This window comes from Sciurus vulgaris, assembly GCF_902686455.1.
Source record: "Sciurus vulgaris genome assembly, chromosome: 6".
NCBI lineage: Eukaryota > Metazoa > Chordata > Mammalia > Rodentia > Sciuridae > Sciurus > Sciurus vulgaris.
In genome coordinates, this window is record NC_136466.1 from 151,585,224 (window position 1) to 151,602,331 (window position 17,108).

Consider the following 17,108-nt stretch of genomic DNA (forward strand, 5'->3'; position numbering starts at 1 on the left):
GCACTGGGTTCAATCCTCAGCACCACATAAAAATAAGTGAATAAAAAAAAGGTTAAAAAAGTCTATAATAACTCCAGATTTTAGTGGCATGTGGATGTATTAAGTTATGTGCATGCGTGCACACACACACACACAAACAGCCACCACTTGAGAAGACATTTAATAGTAATGTTTAGAGCATAGTAATGTTTAGATCTCCCAGAGATCATATGGGAGGCAATCCTGAGTATAGAGCTTCAGGGAAGGAAGTGTCTTAGTTTCAGGATAAGAGATGTGCAAATCCATTTGATGCAAAGGTTCCGAATAAAATGTGTTGTATGATGAGAACTAAAATTCTTTAGTGATTGAAGAAGCAAGAATGTTGAGGGTATAATGATATATTTCCTGGTGACTTTTTAGAAAAAAATCTGATGATTAGGCTTATTCCTGAGATGGCCTTTCAGCAGATAATTGTGAAGGGAGAGTTTTGAGCAGGGGATGATTGAGAGACAGTCCTGCCAGAAGCAAATCAACTCCGGGGGTGAGACCTTCTTTTAAATATTGCAGTGAGCAGGATTAAAGCTAGACTATTAACAGTCATAGGCAGCGATTTTTGTCATTGTTTTATAAAAATAGGAATGTATTAAATAAAAAGTTCTGGCCATCACTTATTTCTTTACTAGTTTCTTAATGGAAATTCTTCCTGTTCTATGTAGTGATTAATCTCAGATTTAAATTACACTAATGTCCCTACAATTAATTCAGTAGATTTGGTAATAATAAATATTCACTCTTTCATATGATATTTTACTTTTATTCGATTTCTTGCTACTGGAGATAGCTTTTTATATTTGCCACTTTAGGTTGTGCTTTTCTTTTTGAGGTGAAATCCTGGAAGTGGGATTATTGCACTTTCTGGGTCAAGGTTACCTTCAAGTTCATGTTAACACCTAACAACAGGTTGCTTTCTAAGTTGTAATGAATACTGTGAAGAAAATAGATGACTGCCAATACATCCCTCTTTCTAATCCCTACTGTTTATATATTAACATGCATTTTATTTTATTGTTTTCCCACTCAATTTCGATAAGTGAGAAGTTAATAACTACTTCACATTGACATTTTTGAATCCCATAAAGGTTGATACTCCCTGCATTTATTCAGTTACCTTCTAGATGTGCTCTTCTGTGAATTATGTTTTCTTTTTGGTACCTGAAATTGAGCCCAGGGGTGCCACAACCCCAGCCCTTTTTATTTTTATTTTTTTTATTTTGAGACAGGGTTTCCCTAAGTTGCTTAGGGTCTTGCCTAGTTGCTGTGGCTGACTTTGAATTTGTGATCCTTCTGCCACAGCCTCCTGAGCTGCTGTGATTACAGACATGTGCCGCTATACTTGGCTGTGAATTATGTTTTCAAGTAATTTGCACTTACAATATTTTGTTATAAAATTAGTTACCAATTTAAATGAGCATTTATTGATTCTAGATGAATAACATGCCATTTTTTAATTAACATACTGTTATCATCCTCATAAGTGTATTTTCCAAGAGAGAAGCCATTTGCCAGATTTGATATTTCAGTCAGATTGTCAATTCAAGTACTTAACATGTGGCTATTGGTTATCATAGTGAGATCAGATGTAGAACATTTCCTGGACTCAGAGAATTCTAATGGATAACACTCGGCTATAAAATATGTGTTTTTTGTAGTCTCTAATATGACTATATTATTATAAACTGAATTTTCTGGCTTGCTTATAAAACATTCTATTATCTGTATAATGTATGCATAATCTCCTAAATCTGATAAGTGCTACACTGTTTTATTTTTTATTTATTTATTTATTTATTTTGGTTTCGGTTTTGGTTTTTTGGTACTGGGGATTGAATTTAGGGGCACTCAACCACTAAGCTACATTTGCATTCAAATTTTTAACTCCTGGAATGGATGAAGTATGAAGTAAGAGTGTAGTCACATTTAAAATTTCTTCTTCATATGGGAAAAACAATAAAATACTTACTGCCAGATAGAAAGGGACTATATATTAGTAGATGTAATGAGATATTCTATTATTTTCCATTAGTTTATTTATCTGTTCTTGAGTCAGTACTGAAATCTCCTTATTGAGAGATAAGAAATCTCTTTATTGTGAGTATACAATATGTTTTCAAGATTTGACCTATTTGAAATAGGCCTGCTTTTATCTTCTATGCATTTAAAAATACTCTCAGAAAATATTATTTCATGAAATTGCTAAACTCATTGTGTCAATCCCCAAAGGATAAGTAATTTTCATTTCCTTTGGGATTACATTACCTTAACATATTTAACTTTGGGAATTGATTTGGCAGTTTTTTTATCCTGTAAGTCATTCATTTCTATAACAAAAGTTCACAAAGGGAGAAAAATATTCTTATGCTAAAACAGCTTTCAGATTTCTAACTCTAAAGTTTCCCTTTTGGTCCCCTTCACACTTTAAGAAGTCTGAAGTCCCATCACACTTCTTAAAGATGACTTCTTATGCAGCAAACCCAGGGAAGAAGGCCATGAGGTACAATCTCCATTTGATAATCTTTGTATAAACCTGAGATGATCACATCTAAATAAATGTGGATGCTCAGAGACAGTAGATGTTGAAACCTATGTAGTTATGTCTAGTGTCACTCTAGATTTTCCAGAAAGGACTTAGAAACTTCCTAAAAACCAGCTTTAGAAGGAGCCTCTTAAAAATGTTGAAGCACGCACACAGCTGGGTGTTCTGCCCAGGGCATGGAGGGTGGGACATAACTTCAGATAATTTGTCAGAACAGAGAACATCAGGAGGAATATGTGACTGTTGAAGTTGGGGATAACTAAATCATAAATTATGCCTATCATCCATTTAAGCTTTTGGAAGATAGAGTGTGATGGGCTGACAGATTTGGCTCCATGGAAATGTTAGAGGCCAGGCTGTATGGTCAATGACTAAACAGACTCCATTTTGCTCTGAGACTCCATGTTATGTAGGAAATGAGCTTCCCCCATGGGAAAGCCCTGCCTCTGAATCCATCAGCATTTACTTAGTGTGGCATGTTTAGCAATACAAAATGACAATTCTTATGTGATGAAAAATTGTTCTTTTTTGATTTCTATTTTTCCTAAACAATGCACCACATGATCGGTGATGTCAGCCACGGTTGTGTGGATGTTAGTAACCATTCTTTAGTTTGTACGTAGGTAGGGTCATTTTGACCCACTTCCTCCTCTGCTGATGATTTCATGATGTTAGTCTGTAATTTCAAATCATAGCAACAGACACTTATGATCGATGTGAATTTTGGTATAAGAACCCCTGCATCACTATGGTCAGGGCTGCTTTCCCAATAACCATTTTTGGGGCATTGTGTGAGACAGTCAGCCAACTGAATTGATAAAGACTCTCAAATTTGGACTTCTCAGTGGTGATCGGTCTGTTCTTAAATTGTGCCCCATAACAAGAGTATCACAGAATAAAAAAACCGCAGAGGACAGAGCTATGCATCATAAAAATCTGGAAGTCCTTTATAACACAGTCATAGGAAATTAGCACTATCATTTGAGAATAACAAGGTGGAAGGAAGGCAGGGAAATAGTACATACTGACAGTTTTGAATTGGATAGGAATAAAATAAGTTTCTTGCCCTTTGACAGATGGGTGGAGACTTAGGATAGTAATTTATTAAAAATAAACTTATCTTTACCCATGCTGAGTATAATGCAAATAGTTATACTGATTGCATTGTTCTTGACATGTCAAATATAACACTAGTGAAAATTCAGAAATAACAAAAAAAGAAAATTCCTAGTTGTAAGAAAAATTTTAAAGATCATGTGAATCAACATCAATTATATTGATTATCTTGGTTGGTCCAAGAGATTCCAGACTTATGCCTCTTGTCTTAGAATACTTATTGATAGAATAAATTTTAATATTAAAATGTTCTGGATTGGTTGGATATCTATAAATAAATTGTATCAGAAAGTAAGGGAGCTATCTAAGAACAAAGATCATTAACAAAAGGTTCAAAAGGTAAATCAAAGAAGTTTCTATAGGTTAACAAAGGAACAATTTGAGTATACAGAAGAGTAACGGTGCAATTAATTGAAATGTTGAAATGCATAAATATTTTAGATTTATGTGTCTTTTATGGACTATTTTCTTATGAATGAATGAATTTAGAATGTAATGTTTTTGCAATTCCCTAATAAAATGGACGACTAAATACTATGTATCTCTTGATTTAAAAAAAGAATACTTTGGAAACACTCTTGCCTTGGGGGGTGGGGCTGGGTAGAGGACAGGGTTGGGGAAGCCCAAGAGCAAGCTGGAAGGAGTGAGCGACACTGTGATGTGAATAGGGCCCCTAGAGTTTATGTGTTGGAAACATAATCCCCAACACAACAAGGTTAACTGATGAGTTCTTTAAGAGGTGAACTGGTCATTGGTCTTATGAATGGATTAAGGCCATTAATCAGGGGAGTAAGTTTGTTCTTGCAGGATTCTTTCCTGATAAAGAGGGTGAATTTGATTAAATTTCCTTTCTTCATCTTTTGTGTGTTCACTTGTCCTTCCAAAATGTTACAAGGCAGCATGAAGACCCTCACCAGATGCTGGTGTTATGTTTTAAAATTTATCAGCCTCCAGAAATGAGTCAAATACATTTCTGTTGTTTGCAATTCAGTCTGTCATATTCTGCAGAAAATGGATTGAAAGGAGAGGTCTAATCAGGTCTATGGGTAGAGTTGAAATTTTGAAGTAACATAGTGACAAAGCTACTTATTTAATAATTCTACAAGGATGCAATCAGAAAATGTCTAGAGCATGGATAACTCTATGCAGTGTTTTCATTGAACAAACTGATGGGTATAAGTATAGTCGATAGCAATAATATTAAGAAACTATGCTTTTATTTCAGGTTGTTAATAGTTTTTGGATATGTTTTTATGAATCTTCACTTTCATAGATAATTGCTAGAATGAATTAAATTCTAGTAGTCCTGTTCTATCCATAAAGGTGCACTTCAGACACACAATGGATGCCCGAAACCTCGATAGTACTTGAAGTCTAATATACTGTTTCTTCCTATTCATGCATACATATTATAAAGTTTAATTTATAAATTAGAGTGATTAAGAACAAAAAGAATAAAATAAAACAATTATAATGCTATACTGTGAAAATACTTCACATTTATAAATTGCTTATACCTAGAATTTCCATTTATTATGTCTGGACCACAATTGACTACATGTAATTCAAACTGTGGAAAGAAACCATAGCTAAGAGGGACTACTGTTTATGATTAAAAAAAAAAAAAAAGAAAAGAAAAGAAAAACAAGAACATTGGGATGATAGGAAAAGCATTCGGAATGTAAGCACAACACAATCGATCAAACATGACATCTGGAGAAAATACTACGTTGTTGCATGAACACCAAATATATTTTCTTCTTTGCTTTTTTAACTCGTTATGTCACAGTGTCCCATATATAGGACACCTAACCTAGGTGGGACATTGGAACATCCCATCTATGGGACACTGGGACACAATGGGATTTAAACTTTATTTTTTTTTTTTAAGCACAAGGGTATTTTTATTTTTTACATCCAGTTCTGTTTTCTTTTCATTCAGTTCTAGGATTTGAGGTTTACAGAAGTAATTATTCTCATTAAATAGAAGTAATGGTTGACTGAATTGAAATTCATTGCTAAAGGCAGCAATTGATGTCAGAACTAATATTATGGTGTTTTTGTCATTAATTCTAAGATAAGACCTTCACTGACTTTCTTTGATATATGAATTGCAGAGGAGATTTTTAAAATGCAGATTGTGTTTCACAAAAGAAAATGAGGTGGATCTTTGATTAGATCACTGACTTTTATTAGGATATTTGTTTGATATTTATTTAAATATATACCAATAGATAAAAGGAGGAAGATTCACGTTTGCCATTTTAGAATAAAGAAAAATTGGCCTTGTTAGAACAGTATAGGTGTGAATAAATTTTAAAAATGTAAGAACATTATAGGTATGAATAAATCATTTATAGTTAAAATAAAATACAGAACTAGTGTTCCAAGTCTTAAACACTTTTATTTTGATGTGTGTTATGCTATTTGCTTCACTTCCAAGTAACAAAGATATCCCTATGATGTGTACTCAATGGATATTTGGCTCTTATTTTTACAAATATTATGGTATGTTAGGAGCAGCGACTGAACTATAGGTTTCGAACTGTTCTGGGACAGAGGCCATGCCCCTCTGGAGAACTTTTGGGGCAAAGGTGCCAAAGAGATAGCCCAGTTGCTATGGTTATGCCTTGCTCATTAGGGGGTTCTGTGCCAGTCACAGACCTATTCAGTTCTTAACCTTGAGGTTCAGGAGCCAGCTGCTCAGGGATAGAAAGATTTGGGTGCAAGCTGGTAGTCATAATCTGGCTGCTCATACTCATGCCCTTGGCTCTGCTTGCTTTGAAGAAACTTTCCCACAAAAACCCTTTTAATGGTAAAACTTATGTAAACGTGCTGAGCTTCCTCATGGCCAGTCTTCCTCCATCAGAGGTTGGCTAACCACCAAGCCCTGGCTTTTTCTCTATTTGTGGGTCTTTCTTTTCTCCATATTCTTATTCACAGGTTCAGTTACAACTGAATAAATTGCATACAGGTTGCGACAATGGTAGCTTCTCAAATTTCCTGTGACTTTATGTGTTATACTTTGCATAAAATATCACTAAATAAGTATCAATTTTTCAGGAGGAGGATGAATATTAATGTAGTGGTCTCTTCGATGTTTAATTTTATTCATCTTAGAGTAGTCAATATATCTGAACACAAACAGTGATATAATTAGGTTGAATGTTTTCAACATAAGCACAGGATATGCGTGTGTGTGTGTGTGTGTGTGTGTGTGTTTATATATACGCACATACTACTATTACAATTAGTAAAAATGAGGTGATGATTATATAAATAAATAGATAATGAAGGAAATCATGCTAGGTAATGAAGAGGAAGATAATATGGAGAGTTTTGCATTAAGCAAAAGTCTTTGGGTAGATATATGAACTAGCTATAATTCCAAGTTACAGCTAAAATGAGTTAGATGCAACTTATTTTTAAAGTCCTTTCTTGTCAATAAAATAGAAATTGAAGTATAAGAGGTAAGGTCCTACTTTTTCTTCTAACAAATATATATCACATTTAATATGAGTGTTGCCTTAATAGTAAGTATACATTCATCATAAATGTGGTCATTTTCTTAGATTATTTTTAAATTGGAAATCATATTATTGCCTATATTTCATTTTAAAAATTCAAATTAAATATATATTTAAAGTATTTATGCTAGCAAAAAAAATTTTACACTTCAGCCTTTCTAAACTTAAGTGTTCTTCATATGGACATGTTTATTTAAAACTAAATTATTTTTCATTTAATTTCATTGATAGGGAATAAAAGTGAAATTTCTTTAGTAAACATTGTTAAGGATATTCAAAATTTCAGAATTTCTATTATCAGTTGGACCCATTGTGGTTAGTGTTCAAAACTCTAAAATTCTTTTGGAATTAATTCATTTTTTTTACAAAATGGAATTATTTGCACTCTTCTTTTAGAATTTTTAAGTTTTGGATATTAACATTTTGAGTGTGAATGTACATATACATATGAATATATAATTTGCAATTTTTAAAATTTATTTTTATTGTAAACAAATGGGGTACAACTTGTTTCTCTATACATGAAGTAGAGGCATACCATTTGTGTAATCATACATTTACATAGGGTAATGGTGTTTGATCCATTCTGTTATTTTCTCCTCCCCCCACATCCCTCCCACCCCTCTTTTCCCTCTATACAGTCCCTCCTTCCTCCATTCTTGCCACCCTCCCATCCCCCATTATGTGTCATCATCTGCTTAGCAGCAAGATCATTCATCTTTTGGTTTTTTGAAATTGGCTTATCTCACTTAGCATGATATTCTCCAATTTCATCTATTTGCCTGCAAATGCCATAATTTTATTATTCTTTATGGCTGAGTAATATTCCATTGTATATATATATATACTACAGTTTCTTTATCCATTCATCAATTGAAGGACATCTAGGTTGATTCCACAATCTGGCTATTGTGAATTGAGCAGCTGTGAACATTGATGTGGCTGTATCTCTGTAGTATGCTGATTTTAAGTCTTTTGGGTATAGGCCAAGGAGTGGGATAGCTGGGTCAAATGGTGCTTCCATTCTAAGCTTTCTGAGGATTCTCCACACTGATTTCCAGAATGGCTGCACTAATTTGCAATGTATGAGTGTACCTTTTTCCCCACATCCTCGCCAACACCTATTGTTGCTTATATTCTTGATAATCGCCATTCTAATTGGGGTGAGATGGAATCTTAGGGTACTTTTGATTTTCATTTCTCTTATTACTAGAGATGTTGAACATTTTTTCATATATCTGTTGATTGCTTCTACATCTTCTTCTGTGAAGTGTCTGTTCATTTCCTTAGCCCATTTGTTGATTGGGTTATTTGTATTCTTGGTGTAGAGTTTTTTGAGTTCTTTATATATTCTGGAAATTAGTGCTCTATCTGAAGTATGAGAGGCAAAGATATTCTCCCACTCTGCAGGCTCTCTCTTCGCATTGCTGATAGTTTCCTTTGCTGAGAGAAAGCTATTTAGTTTGAATCTATCCCAGTTATTGATTCTTGCTTTTATTTCTTGTGCTATGGGAGTCCTGTTAAGGAAGTCTGACCCTAAGCCAACAAGTTGAAGATTTGGACCTACCTTTTTTTGTATAAGATGAAGGGTTTCTAGTCTGATTCTGAGGTCCTTGATCCATTTTGAGTTGAGTTTTGTGCAGGGTGAGAGATAGAGGTTTAGTTTCATTCTGCTACATATGGATTTCCAGTTTTCCCAGCACCATTTGTTGAAGAGGCTATCTTTTCTCCATCACATATTTTTGGCACCTTTGTCTAGTATGAGAAAATTGTATTTATTTGGGTTTGTGTCCATGTCCTCTATGTGTACCATTGATCTACCTGTCTATTTTGGTACCAATACCATGCCCTGTTTTTTTACTATTGCTTTGTAGTACAGTTGAAGTTCTGGTATTGTGATACCCCCTGCTTCACTCTTCCTGCTGAGGATTGCTTTCGCTATTCTGGATTTCTTATTCTTTCAGATGAATTTCATGATTGCTTGCTCTATTTCTGTAAGGTACATCATTGGGTTTTTCATTGGAATTGCATTGAATCTATATAGCACATTTGGTAGTATGGCCATTTTTACCATATTAATTCTGCCTATCCAAGAACACGGGAGAGCTTTCCATCTTCTAAGGTCTTCCTCAATTTCTTTCTTCATTGATTCGTAGTTTTCATTGTACAGACCTTTTACCTCTTTGGTTAGATAGATTCCCAAGTATTTTATTATTTTCTTTGAGGCTATTGCAAATGGAGTTGTTTTCCTCATTTCCCTTTCAGATGTTTTATCACTTGTGTATAAAAATGCTTTGGATTTATGCATGTTGATTTGATACCTGCTATTTTGCTGAATTCATTGATGAGGTCTAGAAGTTTTATATTTCTCTAAATATAGAATCATGTCATTCGCAAATAGTGACAGCTTAAGTTCCTCTTTTCCTATTTGTATCCCTTTAATTTCTTTAGTCTGCCTAATTGCTCTGGCTAGAGTTTCAAGGACAATGTTGAATAGAAGTGGTGAAAGAGGACATCCCTGTCTTGTTCCCTTTTTTAAAGGGAATGCTTTCAATTTTTCTCCATTAAGAATGATGTTGGCCATGGGCTTAGCATAAATAGCCTTTACAATGGTCAGGTATTTTACCACTGTCTCTATTTTTTCTAGTGTTTTGAGCATGAAGGGGTGTTGTATTTTGTCAAACCTTTTTCTGCATCAGTTGAAATAACCATATGATTCTTAGCCTTAAGTCTATTGACATAATGGATTATGTTTATTGATTTACCGATGTTAAACCATCCTTGCATTCCAGGGATTAACCCCACTTGATCGTGGTGCACAATTCTCTTAATATGTTTTTGGATACGGTTTGCCAATATTTTGTTAAGGATCTTTGCATCTATATTCATCAAGGATATTGGTCTAACATTTTCTTTCCTTGATGTGTCTTTGCCTGGTTTGGGTATGAGGGTGATATTAGCTTCATAGAATGAGTTTGGTAGGGTACCCTCCTTTTCTATTTCCTGGAATACTTTGAGAAGTATTGGAATGAGTTCTTCTTTGAAGGTCTTGTAGAACTTGGTTGAGAATCTGTCTGGTCCTGGGCTTTTCTTGGATGGTAGGTTTTTAATGGCTTCTTCTATTTCATTGCTTGACAGTGATCTGTTTAAATTGTGTATGTCCTCCTGGTTCAGTTTGGGGGGAGTATATGTCTCTAGAAACTTGCTAATGTCTTCAGTAGTTTCTATTTTGTTGGAATACAGATTTTCAAAGTAGCTTCTCATTATGTTATGTATCTCAGTGGTGTCTGTTGTGATACTTCCTTTTTCATCATGAATTTTGGTAATTTGAATTTACTCTCTTCTTCTCTTTGTTAGTGTGGCTAAGGGTTTGTCTATTTTGTTTGCTTTTTCAAAGAACCAACTTTTTGTTTTGTAAATTTTTTTGAATTTTTTTTTTTTTGTTTCAATTTCATGGATTTCAGCTCTGATTTTAAGTATTTCCTGACTTCTATTACTTCTGCTGTTATTCTCTTCTTCTTTTTCTAGGACTTTGAGCTGTAATGTTAGGTCATTTAGTTGCTGGCTTTTCATTCTTTTCTTGAATACGCTCCATGCCATGAAATTTCCTCTTAGTACCACTTTCATAGTGTTGCAGATTTTGATATGTAGTATTATTGTTCTCATTGACCTCCAATAATTTTTTTATCTCCTCCCTGATGTTTTCTGTTATCCATGATTCATTCAATAGCATATTGTTTAGTATCCAGGTGTTGGAGTAATTTGTGTTTTTTATTTTGTCATTGATTTATACTCTCATTCCATTATGATTTGATAGAACACAAGGCAGTATCTCTATTTTTTTGCATTTCCTAAGGGTTACTTTGTACCATAACGTATGGTCTATTTTCAAGAAGGTTCCATGTACTACTGAGAAAAAAAGTAAATCCACTTGTTGATGGATGGAATATTCTATATATGTCTATTAAGTCTAGGTTATTGATTGTGTTATTGAGTTCTATGGTTTCTTTGTTTGGTTTTTTTTGAAGATCTATCCAGTTGTGACAGTGGTGTGTTAAAGTCACCCAGAATTATTATGTTGTGGTCTATTTGATTCCTGGCATTGAGAAGGATTTGTTTGATGTACAGGGATGCACCATTGTTTGGGGCATAAATATTTACAATTATGTCTTCCTGATTTATGGTTCCCTTAAGCAGTATGAAATGTCTTTCTTTATCCCTTCTGACTTTGGCTTGAAGTCCACTTTATCTGATATAAGGATGGAAACCCCCGCTTTTTTACTGAGTCCATGTGCATGGTAGGATTTTCCCTTCCTTTCACCTTTAGACTGTGGATGTCTTTTTCTATGAGATGAGTCTCTTGCAGGCAGCATAGTGTTGGGTCTTTCTTTTTAATCCATTCTGCCAGTCTATGTCTTTTGATTGATGAGTTTAGGCCATTAACGTTCAGGGTTATTATTGAGATATGATTTGTATTCACAGTCATTTGGGCTTATTTTTGGTTTTTAACTTGGCTTGGTTTCTCCTTTGATTGGTTTTTCCTTTAAGGTAGTTCCTCCTTTTGCTGACCTACATTATTGTTTTTCATTTCCTCCTCATGGAATATTTTGTTGAGAACATTCTGTAGCACAGGCTTTCTATGTGTCAATTCTTTTTACTTTTGTTTATCATGGAAGGATTTTATTTCATCTTCAAATCTGAAGGTTAGTTTTGTTGGGTATAGGATTCTTGGTTGGCAAACATGTTCTTTTAGAGCTTGAAATATGTTGTTCCAGTCCCTTCTAGCTTTTAGGGTCTGGGTTGAGAAGTCGGCTGCTATTCGTATTGGTCTCCCCTATATGTAATCTAATTTTTTTTTTCTTTCAAAATCCTATCTTTATTTTGAATGTTAGGTATTTTCATTATAATGTGCCTTGGTGTGGATCTGTTGTGATTTTGTGCATTTGGTGTTCTGTAAGCCTCTTGTATTTGATTTTCTATTTCATTCTTCAGGTTTGGGAAATTTTCTGATATTATTTCATTGAATAGGTTGTTCATTCCTTTGGTTGTATCTCTGTGCCTTCCTCAATCCCAATAATCTTAAATTTGGTCTTTTCATGATGTCCCATAGTTCTTGGAGATTCTGTTCATGATTTCTTACCATCTTCTCTGTTTGGGCAACTTTATTTTCAAGATTGAATGTTTTGTCTTTGTTGTCTGAGGTTCTGTCTTCCAGGTGGTCTAGTCTTTTGGTGATGCTTTCTGTTGAGTTTTTTATTTGGTTTATTGTTTCCTTGATATCAAGGATTTCCATTTTTTTTTTTTTTTTTGAGAATCTCTATCTCTTTGTTGAAATGATCTTTTGCTTCCTGCAGTTGCTCTTTCAACTGCTTCTTGGTATAATCATTCAGTGCCTGTATTTGCTCTCTTATCTCATCCTTTGCTTCACGAATCATCTTAATCATGTATAATCTGAAATCCTTTTCTGACATTTCTTCTACCATACTGTCATTGGATTCTATTAATGTAGAATCTAGATTTGTTTGGATCATTTTCTTCCCTTGTTTTTTCATGTTGTTCATGTATCTTCTCCTCTAGCAGTGCAGATCTGGGGTATTGCAGATTCCCCCCTATAGGCTTATAATGGCACTATAGGTTTCAAAAACCTTTTCTTTAAGGAGAGATCAATATTAGCAGTGCCCAATTTAGACAGTATGAAATCCTAGACCAAATAGCCCCTATGAGAACATTAACAATATTGTCATAATACACAGAATGAGTTCAATTATTATCTTCAGTATAACAAACAGATTTGCAATAAGGTCTGCAGTTTCTAATGGAGGACAAAGAGGATGCAGAGGGATGTAGGATGTAGCTATTAATGGGATAAGAAAAGAATATACAGAAGTTCTAGATAATAGAGTATAGTCAAAAGAAATTGGATGGTAGCATGCAAAAAGGAAGAAAAAGACTCTGAGGGAACAGGTGAACAAAAGGAAAAGAGAACAAGAAAAGTAAAGAAATAAAAACTTTAAATTGTTCAATAAGGAGTAAAAAGAAAATCTACAGTATAACAGTCATATAGTATTCAAACCTCCCAGTCTTCAGTAGCCTGATGCACTAGAGGTACCTGACAATGAGTTTCAAATCTCTAGCAGGCATCTCAGGATGGGATTGCCCCACCTAAAGATCGGAGCTACAGCTTCCAGAATTATCCAAGATGGCCACTCTGGCTTCCAAATATGTTGTCAAATGGGGAACTTCAGCTCGGGGTGTGGACGTGATCCGCTGGAGGTCCTGGAAGCGGTGCGTGGTTGCCAGGCAGGGTTCCTGGAGGTCAAGTGTGTTTGGTGTGGTTACGGGATCCTGGAGGCAGGGTGCTATCAGTCGGTCTGGGAGTCCTGGTGATAGGACGCAGTCAGTCGGACTTGGGGTCCTGGCGGCAGGGAGCAGTCAGTCAATGTGAGGGCCCCGGAGGCAGGGAGTGATCAGTTGGGCTGAGGGATCCTGGAGACGGGGCTCAGTCAGTCCAGCCAGGGTTCCTACAGGGCCTGGCTGTTGTCTCAAAATGGCAGCAGCCATGTGTAATCAACTCTACAGGTACTGTCACAGTGAACTTCCAGGCAACAGCAGGCAGCTGGTGCTCCACTGGCAAAGGGTGATCAGTTTGCTGACTGTTGTTGGACAATCGGGAAGTGAACCTAGGGCAGTGGGTGATGGATAGGTGTAAAGCAGGTGATGGACAGGCAAGCGGCAGGCAAATGGTAGATGATAGGCGCCTGACAGTGAGCAATCTGCACTCAAAAAAGGCATCAATATGCTGGCAGACTGCAGGTGATCACAGTAGACAAATGGGGTAAACAGCAGGGGATTGATAAGCAGCAAAAACTGCCTCACCAAGAAACAGATATCCTCTGCTTGAAACCAGAGTTGTGGAGCGACAAGGCACACAGCCTCCCTCTCCCTCTAGTCCACCATCTTGGATCTCCAGGAGGGTCTACTCTCACAATTTATTTTTTATGCAGTATTTGACCATAGTTTATGCACATTTTTTTTTTCAGTTGGTCCTTCATTCTAGCTTTAAAAAGGTCTTTATGTGGGGTGTAGAGGATATCTCAATGGTATAGCACTTCCCTAGCATAAAAAAAAAAAAAATGGTGTTAAGTGTTTAGTGTGCGCTTGGCAAACATTTCCTCTCTGTGTGGTTTGTTCTTTAACTCTGATGTGATGATTTTTAATATAATTTAAAAGAATGTATATGATCAAATTTGTCACTATTTTCTCATTAAACATTTAAGAGTTTGAGTAATAGCACATAATCCCTCCTTATCTATGAGTGAGTCATCCAGGTTTTCATTTTTTACTTTTGTATCTTTATTCTTATGCTTAAATCTGATACACTTGAAATATATATCCTGATATTTGAGGAACAGATCCAATTTCAACTTTCTCCACATGACTCTATAATGACACTATAGCTATTCTAGAATCACTTACGTAAAGCATCATATGTTTTATGCTTCTTTGAGAATTTAGCATTATCATATATGAAGTTCCACATTCAATTTATTTATTTATTTTTTTGCAATTTCCAGAATGATTTCTTAGGTAGATATTGCTGTGCAAATGACTATAAAATGTCAATAAGTTATCCCATTCTGGTGCAGTTTTGACTTGGCTTTTCCAGGAAGGCAATACTTTGTAAAGCTATCAGAAGTAAGTGAGAAAAGTCTTCTATTTATTTTTCCACAGATCTCCACAGTATATCTTCCAGTTTTCAAAATAGCACTGGCTTTTTTTTTTTCTATGCTTTAAAAAGTCTTGCTTTAGCAGTTCAGTAATGCAAAGAAAGTGTCTTTGATCCCAAATATTGAGTCCTTGTTCTGTGATCACTTATGGTCACTAGGTAACCAGGTGACATTCTAGGCAATGGAATAATCTACAAACTTATAATTTGGGCTAAGTTCTCAAACATTCAAAATTTATTCCTAACAAATATGCTAGATCGTTTGTGATCCAGAACACTCATCTGGAGGCCTGGAGGCAAGCCTAACCAGACCATGTCCAGTGGCCATCTTCAATTTGTCTCTCAGTCTACATGCTGAACTTGTCTATTACAACATATCAAAGACAAATAGAGACAACACCAAAGTTAGGCACATTGAGGGACAGTAAAATGTCATTTCTGTAAGAAATATTAGCCCAAGTTTTCCTTATGTGCACTACTTTTCCTGCCTGATCCCTAATTTTTTCTAGAAAACATCAGTGGAGAACGAATTTATGAAATCAGAGAACTTGAGTCACTCTTTTCCTACTAATTACACAGAAAAATCTTAAATCCATAAGAGATCATGTCAATGTCAATGCCAATAATGTTTGTCACATTATAATTTTTTACCTATCTTGTAAAGACTTCTCCTGTTTAAAAAATATAGAAAAAGAAATAATGTCCATAGCTAAAATTAAGAATAAAATGAGCAGGGAGTCACATGTATGAATTCATCAATTCCTTTTCTCTAAAACCCTTTTTTATTGGTGCATATTAATTGTACATATTTATTGTGCATATTTGTAATGCTGTTGTACACCAAAGTTGTATACTATTTCCTTTTCCCCTGAATCCTCATCAGCATTAATTGTTGTTTGTATGCTAGATGATTACCATTCTGACCGGAGTCAAAAGGAACCTCAATATAGGTTATTTTTGCATTACCAGGATGGCAAAAGATGTTCAACTTTCCTTTTATATAATTCCTGGTGAATTGTGTGTGTGTTTTTTAAATAATTTTCTTTTTAGTTCACTTATTTATCCACTTATTAAATGGATGATTATTATTTTTTTGATGTTGGGTTTTTTGTGTTCTTTATGTATTCAGAATATTAATCCTCTGTTGGAAGCATAGCTGACAAAGATTTTTTCCCCCATTCTGTAAACTCTCTCAATGTCATTGTTTCCTTTACTATTCAGAAGTTTTTTTAAAGAGTCATACCATCACATTAATTGATTCTTGGTATTATTTCCTGAGCTATAATCATCTTATTTAGAAAGTACCTGTCTTTGGGAGCATTTACCATATGTTTACTCTAGTAATTGCAATGTTTCTGGTCCTACTTTTAGGTCTTTAGCATATTTTGAATTTACTTTTGTACAGAGTGAGAGATTGGGATCTAGTTCTATGGTTCTATGTGTAGATGTGCCATTCACCTAGCACCATGTGTTTAGAAAGCTGTCTTTTCCCCAACATATATTTTTGGTTTGACAAGAATAAGATTATTGTATCTGTGTGATTTTGTTTCTATTATATTACATTGGTGTGTGTGTGTGTGTATGTGTGTTTCTGGATTATGCTGTTTTTATTATTATGACTCAGTACTAAACTTGAAATTGAACACATTGATGTCTCCGGTATTTCTATTTTGCTCAGGATTGCTTTGATGTTCTGTTTCTTTTTTTTTTTTTTTTTTTTTTTTTTTTTTTGGTTACTCCATCCTAATTTTAGGATGGATTATTCTAGTTCTGTGAAAAAACATGATTGGTCTTTTGATGAAAGTTGCACTGAATCTGTAATTCACCTTTGATATCATGGACATTTTAAGAATATTAAGTATGCCTCTCATGAACATGGAAGGGCTTTACATTTTCTAGTGTCTTTTATTTCTTTTGTCAGTGTTCTGTAACTTCCCATGTAGAGGTCTATCACTTCCTTGGTTAAATTTATTTTTGAGTATTTTATTTTACTTGGTTTGAAGCTCTTGTGAGTAGAACTGCTTTCCTGATTTGTTTCTCAGTAGGTTTGTTATTGTTGTATAGAAAAGCTCTTGATTTCCTTCACATTGATTTTGTATTTTGCTACTTTGTTGAATGCTTTCAATAATGTCTAGAAGTCATCTGATGGGATTTTCTAAGTATAGGA